Genomic DNA, 9,729 nt, shown 5'->3' on the forward strand with positions numbered 1-9,729 from the left:
CTTTGCAAAGTACGAGCAACCTGCAAGTGAGCAAAGCGATCGCAGTGATGTTTTCTGTGGTGCACCATATTCTTCTTTCTGACCAGTTTCACCTAGCGACTGGGCGTTTGGCTTCAGCAATCGATTTCACAGTGACTGCCATGAGCTTTCAGCAATTATTCACCAAACAGTCAGGGAATATACATTTTTTCCTAGTGATCTGTGTGACTCTCAAGACCTGTGTGACAGGGCCTAATTTACATGTAAATAAATAACACCATTAACCCACAACAATAAAGTTTCAGCCAATATCATGCAGGTTTTTATCATGCCAGCAAAACACAACTGAAAGATGGGACCCAGAGATGGCACATCCCACTGATGCTTGATCAGATTGGGTATTTGGAGAGTTTGGAGTTCGGGTTAGTGCCTTGGGCTCTTCAACATGTTCCTCACAACAATCCTGACCACTCTGAGTGCCAGATATACAAAAAGAAGCACTCTCTGTATTATAAAGAGAGCGCAGTGACAAGATTGTGTGTAAAAGGTGGGAACTCAGAGGTTTGTGCGGATGACCCTAATTGCACCAATAGTTAAAGCTTATTTTTGGTATTGAAATTAATTGACCGCACCTCTGATTAGAAAACAGGACAACATTTGTGAATAACCTGTAAAGCTAACCACATCTATCAGTGCTATTTGGGGATTGCGCTATGTTGCCCAATTTAGTAACTCTGACCCTTAGTGTTGTGGCAGAGCACTTTATCCTTCTGGAGGAGGCCACTGCCACTGGGGAGTGTCTTCAACACCCTCTAGGTGTTAAAACAGCATTCACGTGAAAGTGTGTTTTATCACAAGAAAAAGAAAAACTAGTCTTAATGTGATTCATCTGGTCTGAGTGGAAAGGTTCTAATAAAAATCGCATTACCCACTTTTTCCACCATTATGGCATGACTAACATATGACTGATGATTCATCTTTGTCGAGTCAGTGATGATACTGAGTCAAATTAAAAGCTAACGACAGCATAACAGTGAACACTGATCCACACACATACTCACAAAAACTAGTCTTCACAAAGTGACATTGCCCCGGACAGTTCATGATAGGAGCTGCAAAAAGCTGACTTAATATTTGGGTGTAGATGACATGGAGCATATAGTGCCAAGAATTGATTTCCTTTCCGTCTCCTATACTGCTCCATGCAAAATGTGTGAACAAGTGTCCCTCTTTTCCCAAAGCTGCAGTCTTTTATAGAGTATATGCCACAGTTCACCACAGGACAGATCAAATAACAATCGCCCTGATGAGTCCGAACAAGGGTAGCTTAAGGACACGGTGGTTTATTGGCTCGTTTGACACATCAGATTCAAATTGCAATTACATAATTGAATAGAAGGCATTCGGTCCTAATTACCTTTAGAGATAGACTAAAGAGGACTTCGATGTGAGAAAATATTCGGGAGGAATAATGAAAAATCGCAACCTGAAATGAAAACAAATTAATTGTAATCCTGAGTTAGGCTAACAGCATCTGTGCACGTTGTACATTTCACTCTTTTCAGTGTCAAAAAAACGAAAAAAAAAGCAGGAGAGAGTCTGTAGAACTGTCTCAAATCACAAGGCCAGTTTTAGAAGCTGGAGCTATTTATGCAGAGATGAGGCACATTAAAACAGCACAGCAACATCAAACTATCTTCATCAGAGCCTTTTCTCCATCTCTGCGCTGACATTCCCTCTTCCTTCCTTGTCTTCCCCTCCTTGTTGTACTGTAGATAACACACTGTGCAAATTCCACTCAGGTGCAAACACACATATTTGCATTTTCAGCAGCTGTATGGTTGGCACCTGTTTATGGAGGAATTTCACATTCAAACTTAACATAAAAATAGTGCAAAGCTATTTTTATATGAAGTGATAAGACAATAAAACAAGTTTGACTTCGCACCTGGGACCTGCACCTTGTAAATCGCACACTGTACAAAGTCTACTATAAATGCCAGCTCCTGAGTTCTTTGAAAGGAGAATGACATTGAGTTTTAACAAAGCTCGCTCCGCATGCAGCTCGGGGAAGACTCACAGATCCGAAGGCATGACACAATAGCTCGGGATGACTCGAGACATGGACTGCAGACACAGCCTAACGTAGTTTTTTATAAATGCCCCCATTTCCTCTTTTTAATAACCACTTATGCTGTCATTTCCTGCCCCATCCATCACCATGAAGGATCGCACCACATTGCTGCAAAACGCTGCGCTCCGCAAAACATTCCTGCACATCTCTTTATTTTCTTTCATTACTTTTCTTCGTCCTGCCTTTCCTCTTTGTGTCTGTCAGTGTGTGCGCATGTGTCTCAATGCAGTGTGCACACAAGTGTATATATACAGTGTATAAATGTGCGCATCTCGTGGCCAAGGTCCTCTCTCATCCAAAACTGTGTGTTTGTGTCTGTTTGAGTGCCAGTATTCCTTTTGTGTGTATTTCTGGGGTATGCTTTGGTGTGTGTGTGTGCGTGTGTGTCTGACTGCATACCCATGGGTCTCTCCCTGAATGTACTTTTTGAGAGTTTGTGTGCCTGTGTATTGCATGCAGCCATGTGAAGCTGTGTGCCTGCTTTCTGCCTCCAGACTTGTATTCCCAAAACAAGCCGCGGGGCTCTGGCTCAGGTTTGTGTGTGTGTGCATGCCTGCTTGAGTGTGTGCACACACCTGTTAGACAACACTGTGCAAGGAGTGCACGCTAAATGTCCCTCAGTTTTGTGTGTGTCTGTGTGATTTTGTTTATCAGTGTGTCTGTCAGCCAGCCTGTCCACCTGTCCATTTGATTCTACTTCCCATCTGTTTGTTAGGTGACTATACAGGTGATATAGTCCAGGTATTTGAATGCACCTCTGAAGTCACTCTACTAAATGTAGCTCTATCAGCATAAAGGATTTGATACTGTACTACTGTATTGGATTTTCCAGTTATTTTAAATCATATTGAAAGCTATATTTGCACCACTTCCATCAACAGCTACTAATTCATTTACACGTTTATCCAAATACCTTATTCTGGGAGACGTCGCTCTCTAAAACATGGTTAACCAGATGATTTTTGTTTTTTTCCTCACACTTGTCACAATCAAGTGCATCATAATGTTACTTGTATAGCTAATTACTAGTAGATTGGTTGAGTTGTCACTGATAGCTTGGCAGCTGTAACGGAGCTAATCAGCAGAAATTTGAGGTACCTGCACTGATTTTACCAAAAAGGTTGTTTTGTTAAATCTGATTAGCAGACGCAGATTAAATTTGAATATATTAGAATTACTACTATACTCCTCTTTTTTCCTGATTTTAAATGGAAATGTAAAAATTTTGCTAGAAATAAAACCATAAATAAGCATCCTCTACTAAATGTACCTATTTGTAGCTTCATTAATGAAGCCTGACTCCTTCATTAATGATTTATAAACTTCCCTGTCCAGTGTGACGTGTGTTACTGTCTTTAAATACCCAGAATTTCAATGAAGGAAGAAAAGACACTGGACAAGCTGAAGCGAGAACATTTTGGATTTTTTAAAAATGTGTTTTTGCTTTAAAAGGTCTAAAATGATAGAAATTTTAAGATGTCTTATTATTTTTTGTGCAGGCAGTTAATTTATTATCTCAGCTATAACTATGCAGAATTTCACAATGGCACTTCCTGAAAAGATTCAGATTTATTAAATTTACTTTTAGTTGTAAGTCTTGTGTTGAGTGGCAGTTTCTTTTTTAAGCCATAACAGAACATCATTTAATTTCTAAACACCTGTATCATTAATAAAAAAAAATGTTTTAAGTGATTTTAGGCATTAAAAGCTTGACGACTGTAGTATCCAATTTTACACTTTAGATCAATTTAAACTGTAGAGAAGAGTCAGTTTGATAAATTGTGTTCCCTGCTGATTTCAATGGAGGGCATTCTTTCCTGAAATTATATGGATTTGTTTAATGAGCACCAGTCAGAGGTGTTATCGTAGGAAAATACAGATTTGTCCTTAATGAGTTTGATTTATTTATTGCTGTGAGTAAGCCAACGAAGGGTTTTCAAATGAAAATAGCACAAGACAGTCAGATAATTCATCAAAAAAGGACATCTCACAGCCCACTCCCAACCACATGTATTAAATTCTGAGCTGCACTGCTGCAGGCCAAAGTGAATATGCAACACGTTTATCAATACAACCCAAAGAAGTGTCCAAAGGAGAAGACTGAGAGAGGAGAGTACAGTAATCGCTCCAAAACAGCGGCCTCTGATCTCGTTAAAGACTAATTGATGTTCTGTGCTAACGAGCTTTACCTTAAAAAGAACACTGGGTGCCACGTGTGCAGACGCTGGGAGAGGGGTTTGGGTGGGCGGCAGAATTGAGGAAACCATCCACTAACGTTGCGTTGAGCAAATGATATAAGGGCGGGCAGAAGGAAGGGGGGAAAAGGAACAGGAAACCTTGCAGCGGAAGTTACAGGTTGCAGAGGTGAGAGTTTTGATGGAAAGGATGGAGGCGATAGGGAACGGGGGACTGGGGGGAGACAAACGAAGCAGGGACTGAGCTAAGCTTGAAGGTTTTCTGCGCCAGAGTCAAAGAATCAATGAGATGAAATTGATGAAGAGCATGGGCTGAAGAAAACAAGCACACAAATGTTGACTCTATTGCTTCTCCTCATCTCTTCTCATGTGCTTTTCCAACTACACCCCCCCCCCCCCCCCCCCCGAGATTCAGTTCCAACCAACTCCTTCTCTTACTCTCCACCTCGTTTTCCTGCCTTCCCAATCTCTCGCCCAGTTCTCCCGCTCACATCCCTCCTCCACCCCCCTCCCCCTTGTCCTCACACCTCTCATCCTTGTTCCTCTCTCTGCCCCTCCACACCTGCTGTCTCTCTCATCCTCGTCCCCTCCCCTCCTGCCTGCCCCTACTCACAGCTGGTACAGTACAGCTCTCTCTGGGCAACTGTACGACAGATCGTCAGAGAAGGGGGGCTCTACTGACACTGAAAGCAACACTTTACGGGCAGCAGTGCAGGCAGCACACTGCTGCAGTACGCCTGTGCGTAGATTTCACAGGGTTTGTGAGGCAAAGTGATAAACTGTACCGAGCACGTCACCTGTGGGTGAAAGAGCTGATTGAAATGGATATCAGCTACAGAATTCAGCTGAGAGAGTGAAGGGGTGAGGGCCGCGGGGGGGGGGGGAGACCAAACACCCCACAGAAACAGGGGAAAACAAACACATTAATTCCAATTTCCATCTGGATAAATGTTGGCCTCACAATGCATTGCCACTCTCAAACACTGCAGCAAATCTGTAATAGAAGCAACACTGTGCCTCTCCGTTTTACAGGTCAACAGCATGAGCTTCTCCATTGGTGGTCTCTTTGGGCCAAGGCCTATTTTTTTTTCTAGAAAATGACCGATGATGATGATGGTGTTGGTTGTGCCTGTTATTCACTCTATTAAAGTACCATAAGGCAAAAACAAAAGTTATTTGGGCACCCAAAGAGGTGCAGAAAATGTACATACAGAGTGAAATCTCTCACATACTCCTTTACGCAGCTGGGCAAAGAAAGAAAAAAAAGCAGAGAGAGAGGAAAAAACCGCCTGTTCCAGCTGTCTGAGAATGTTTGAGGCAAGTCAGCCTGTTGGGGGAAGATTCCTCGGTGGCAACAGAGGGATAACTGCGCGCTGCCATACGCCCAAATATTCAGCGTATCGGGATATAAATAGATCAAGAGGCAAAACTGATCGGCAATCTTGCGGGCTTAGCGCTATAGCTGTGCAAGACGAGCGAGCAGACGCGCTCACTCACACACAAACACAAGCACGCACTGACACTGACCACGCAGCCCGACAAAATGAGCATCAACAGATATGATCGCCTCAATTAATACATCCGCAGCAAAGTGAGGGGGAAACTGCAGCCAGCGCCGGTGTTTGAAGACTTAAACGGAACCCAAACTCTGTCTTTATTAATAATGCACAGAAATTTCCTGGCAGACAAAATCATAGCCTAAAGGTTTAGTCCATATGATTAATTGAACTACCGGTAAACTGTGTGTGCGTGTGTGTCTGTGTGTGTCATTAGACTACCTATCCCATCTGCTGTAAGGAACATATGCGTTAAGGTGCTTGTGAGTTCTCAGGCGCAGCAATGACAGAGGGGTCAAAGCCCCGGTGCGCCGGCCGTTTCCACATCTCCATCCATCCATCCATCTCTCCATCACCGGCGTCCGCACCCGACATGCCGACACCCGAGCCCGCTATCCCCGTCTCAATGACGCGTAGCACCCTCTCACTGCCCGAGCCGCAATTAATCTAAGCAGCAGCACAGAGTCTGTGTGCGTGGAGTGAAGCAGCGAAAAAAAAAGAAAAAGAAAAGATGCCTCCGCATTGCAAATATCATTAAAATAAATGTACTTACTGTTTTTCAGCAGCCTGTCCCCCCTCTTTTCCTGGGTCCCTCCATCCTTTTTCACATCCTTCCTTTTTGAGGTATCCGTTTTGCGGGTGTCCCCCTCTCGCCGCCGCCGCCGCCGCCACACACACACACTCACACACTCACACACACACTCACACACACACAGACACGCGCGCTGTGAAAATATATATCTAAATATATATATGTTCTACATGTATTCAATTTCTCCGATCTCTCTCTTTTCCTCTCCCTCCCTCTCTCCTCTCCTCTCTCTCTCTCTCCCTCTCCAGCTCTCCCTCTTTCCCCGATCTTTTGTTAAAATTCAGTATATGCGCCCCGTCACCTAGCAACCGTCAACCTCTCTCTCTCCCCCCTTTCTCTCTCGATTTCTCCCCCCCTCCCTCCCTCTCTCCATCACTGGCGACACGTGTTGAATGCTAAACTTAGCGGTCCGGAATAAAATTAATAAAGGGATGGACGCTCTATATATCCCCCCTTTCTCTGCCTTCCCCGTCTCCCTCTTTCACTGTCGCGCGTATCATAATGCAATATAAATATTTACTAGAACCACTCAGCCCTCTCATTGCCCCACCACCACCATCGCCACCTCCCTTGCGTCCCTCCGCATTTCCCCTCCCTCTCTCCCTCCCTCCATCCATCCATCACCGGCTGCCTCCCTGCATCCCTCCCTCGCCGTCCTGCCTTTTTTTCCCCCTCCCTCCTGCCTCCTATCGCCTCTTTCTGCTTCTCCAAGCAAAACGGAGGCGCCACACCAGCGTTTGTGGATCCACATGTGAGTGTCATCCTGCCTGGTGCGTCTTTGCATTGCATGGAGTGTGTGTTTAAATGTGTGTGCGCGCGTGCGCAAGCGTGCATGTGAATGAGAAATTTACTACAGTAGCATGTCAGCGACCATGTGTGAGCGGCTTGCGGAGGATCAAGACGCATGCAGTAGGATCATAACGCTGCAGCCGAGTTAGGCCTAAGAGCTGAAATTACACATTTATATTAAAGTAACTTTTCACAACCGTTTGCAAAGAGAAATGCAAATGAAACAGTGGGGTAAATAATAAACTAAATTACTCCCTCTTTTATTTACAGTCCTCTCTCTCCCAAAAATTAATTTGTTAAATGTAGAAGGTGGTGTTGTCCTCATCTGTGTGTAATGTCAAATCAGCATTAATCAATAGTTAGTCTCAGATCGCTCTGGAAATGGTGCTGTGATAGGAGTTTAACCTTTCCAGCAGACTTTGAGATTGTGGGGAAAAAAGTAGACATGCATGTAAAAGAAACCACAGAAAGAGAGAAGGAGTCTCTTTGTATTGATGTATTCGAGTATTGCAGCTTAGTAAATGAAGGTACTCCTCGCTTCCAATTGAGTCATCATCAATTTGAAAATTATCTGTGTGCACACAAACTGCAGTTGTGCAGATGCAGACTCAGACAAATGTCTAGAGGCTCAAAGTCCTTTATCAGACTTTGAGCAATCAGTCTTAAAGATACTGCATCACACAGTCATCATCACAAATGTGCATGAAAAAAAGATTTTGTTGGTAAAGTGTTTTTTTATTATCTCAAGATGTAAGTTCCAAAAAAAAAAAAAAAATCCAAAAATATTCCAAACAGAAAAATCTACTTTTTGTTAATCACAACATTTTAAAAAAGAGAGCGAAAGAAAAATGTTGAGACAGAATCTATTTCCAGAAGCTGTGTCGTCATTAGGAGCTGCAAAATGTTTTCACACAGACTAAACTTCATTAGGAAAAACATTACCTCTTGACACCGAGACAGAAAACTCAGAGATAAAAATTTGGGAAATAAACACAAAACTAATTTCGCTGCTGTTGAAATAAAAGAAAAATTCGATTTTTATTTTGGTGGTGAAGAAGCTGATTTTCTACACGTAAAATTAGGAAAAGAGACACATGTTCATCCAAATTACCTGGATGGCAATTAAGTTAGTTTTATTTATTATCTTCCCACTTATGGTGATTACTAACTGATTAATCTGCAAATACTGACAGATACTTCTCTGAGACATCTGCTGATATCATAAAGCTAAGTCCACAAACACAAGCATGCGCAGTCCACCTCCACGCACACCAGTGCCCACCACGTTGTTTCCACTCGGTATGTTTTGTGATGGAGCGATGCTGCGCTGGGGACAAACAATTAGGAACATAAACCACTGCTCGTTAATCTACATGCACACTGATGTGTAGTCAGTTTAAGGGCACGTTCCATATGGCAATAAAGGTTAGGATGTTAGGCGATGAAGCTGATCTGTTTGTCCCATCCCAGTGATTAGGCTCCAGATGGTATAGAAAGACTGGTGGCCACTGTTCCTAGGCCATACGATTTGCGATAAGAGAGCCATATCTGGTTTAGTGGTGCGTTCACTGTCGCTGTCATGGTATTAATAGGCTAGATACACATCAGCTATTCCTATTTTCTGCTACAGGGGGGGGGGGGGGGGGGGGGGGGGGGGAAGGTGAACCAGCTGCTGTGCTCTTCATATTCCTCTTGTTATCTGTATTTGCCACATGCATTCATCAATCAATTCATCAATCAATTCATCATCACAGCTCGCTCGTGCGCTCCTCTCTCTCTCGCTCTTTCCCCCTGTCCCTGTGGTGGGCTCTCCGTTTTGCCTGGGGTCTACGGAGATGTTCGAGTGGTAACATTAGGGTTTATGAGGCATGTGATGGTATGCATCATCACTGTATTTATTCCTCAATGCGCGTCGGCATGCTTCTGTAGCAAACAAAGACCCACGCTTTCTGAATGCGTTCACTGGATAGTTACAGTATAGGAACACGTTCTCCGCTTGTGACGAATAAAGGCTGGATGCACAATCGAGGCACATTGCTTTGCTGATGTCTGTTTGTTTTCCAGGGTACGACTACTGTCTGTGACTGCATATGTGTGTTTGTGTGCTGGAGAGTGAGAGTGTGAGAGACAGTTTGATTTTTGCTGTTTGCTGTAATCTGATGTGACTAGGTTCTCCTATCTCTATTTACGCATCTGTTTAGCTCTGAGCTAACAATCAAACAGTAAGGTTTTCTCTCCCTCGTTCTCTTACAGTCTCTCTCTCTTGCAAAAACACAAACAAATACACATATAGTTTGTGTACAGATGCAGAGAAGCGCAAGGATGAAATTGCCTTCAGTATGGTGGACTCCATGACAAGATTCCTCCTTAAATTCTATTTGTTTTCTTCAAAAACTATTTAAAAATGGACATTTCTTACTTTCATAATGGTAAAAACATTTTACAAACCTCTTTAGAGGTTTGAAATGGATCAAACCCACTAGG

The 9,729-nt window shown here is 43.2% G+C and overlaps 1 protein-coding gene across 2 annotated transcripts in view; it reads right to left on the minus strand.

The window, feature by feature from the left end:
* grin2db (glutamate receptor, ionotropic, N-methyl D-aspartate 2D, b) overlaps nucleotides 1–6,704 on the minus strand; it is a 65,675-nt gene extending 58,971 nt beyond the window's left edge. For both annotated transcript variants that reach the window (XM_086311546.1, XM_086311547.1), the window contains exon 1: nucleotides 6,418–6,704. The gene's annotated coding sequence lies outside the window, so the exon portion shown is untranslated. The remainder of the gene's footprint in view (nucleotides 1–6,417) is intronic.
* Between the last annotated feature and the right edge of the window lie 3,025 nt (nucleotides 6,705–9,729).

Source organism: Aulonocara sp. 'chitande type north' Nkhata Bay, linkage group LG11 (genome assembly GCF_057382095.1).
Source record: "Aulonocara sp. 'chitande type north' Nkhata Bay isolate Kocher_YH1m ecotype deep benthic linkage group LG11, A_spYH_male_GT1.1, whole genome shotgun sequence".
NCBI classification, from domain to species: domain Eukaryota; kingdom Metazoa; phylum Chordata; class Actinopteri; order Cichliformes; family Cichlidae; genus Aulonocara; species Aulonocara sp. 'chitande type north' Nkhata Bay.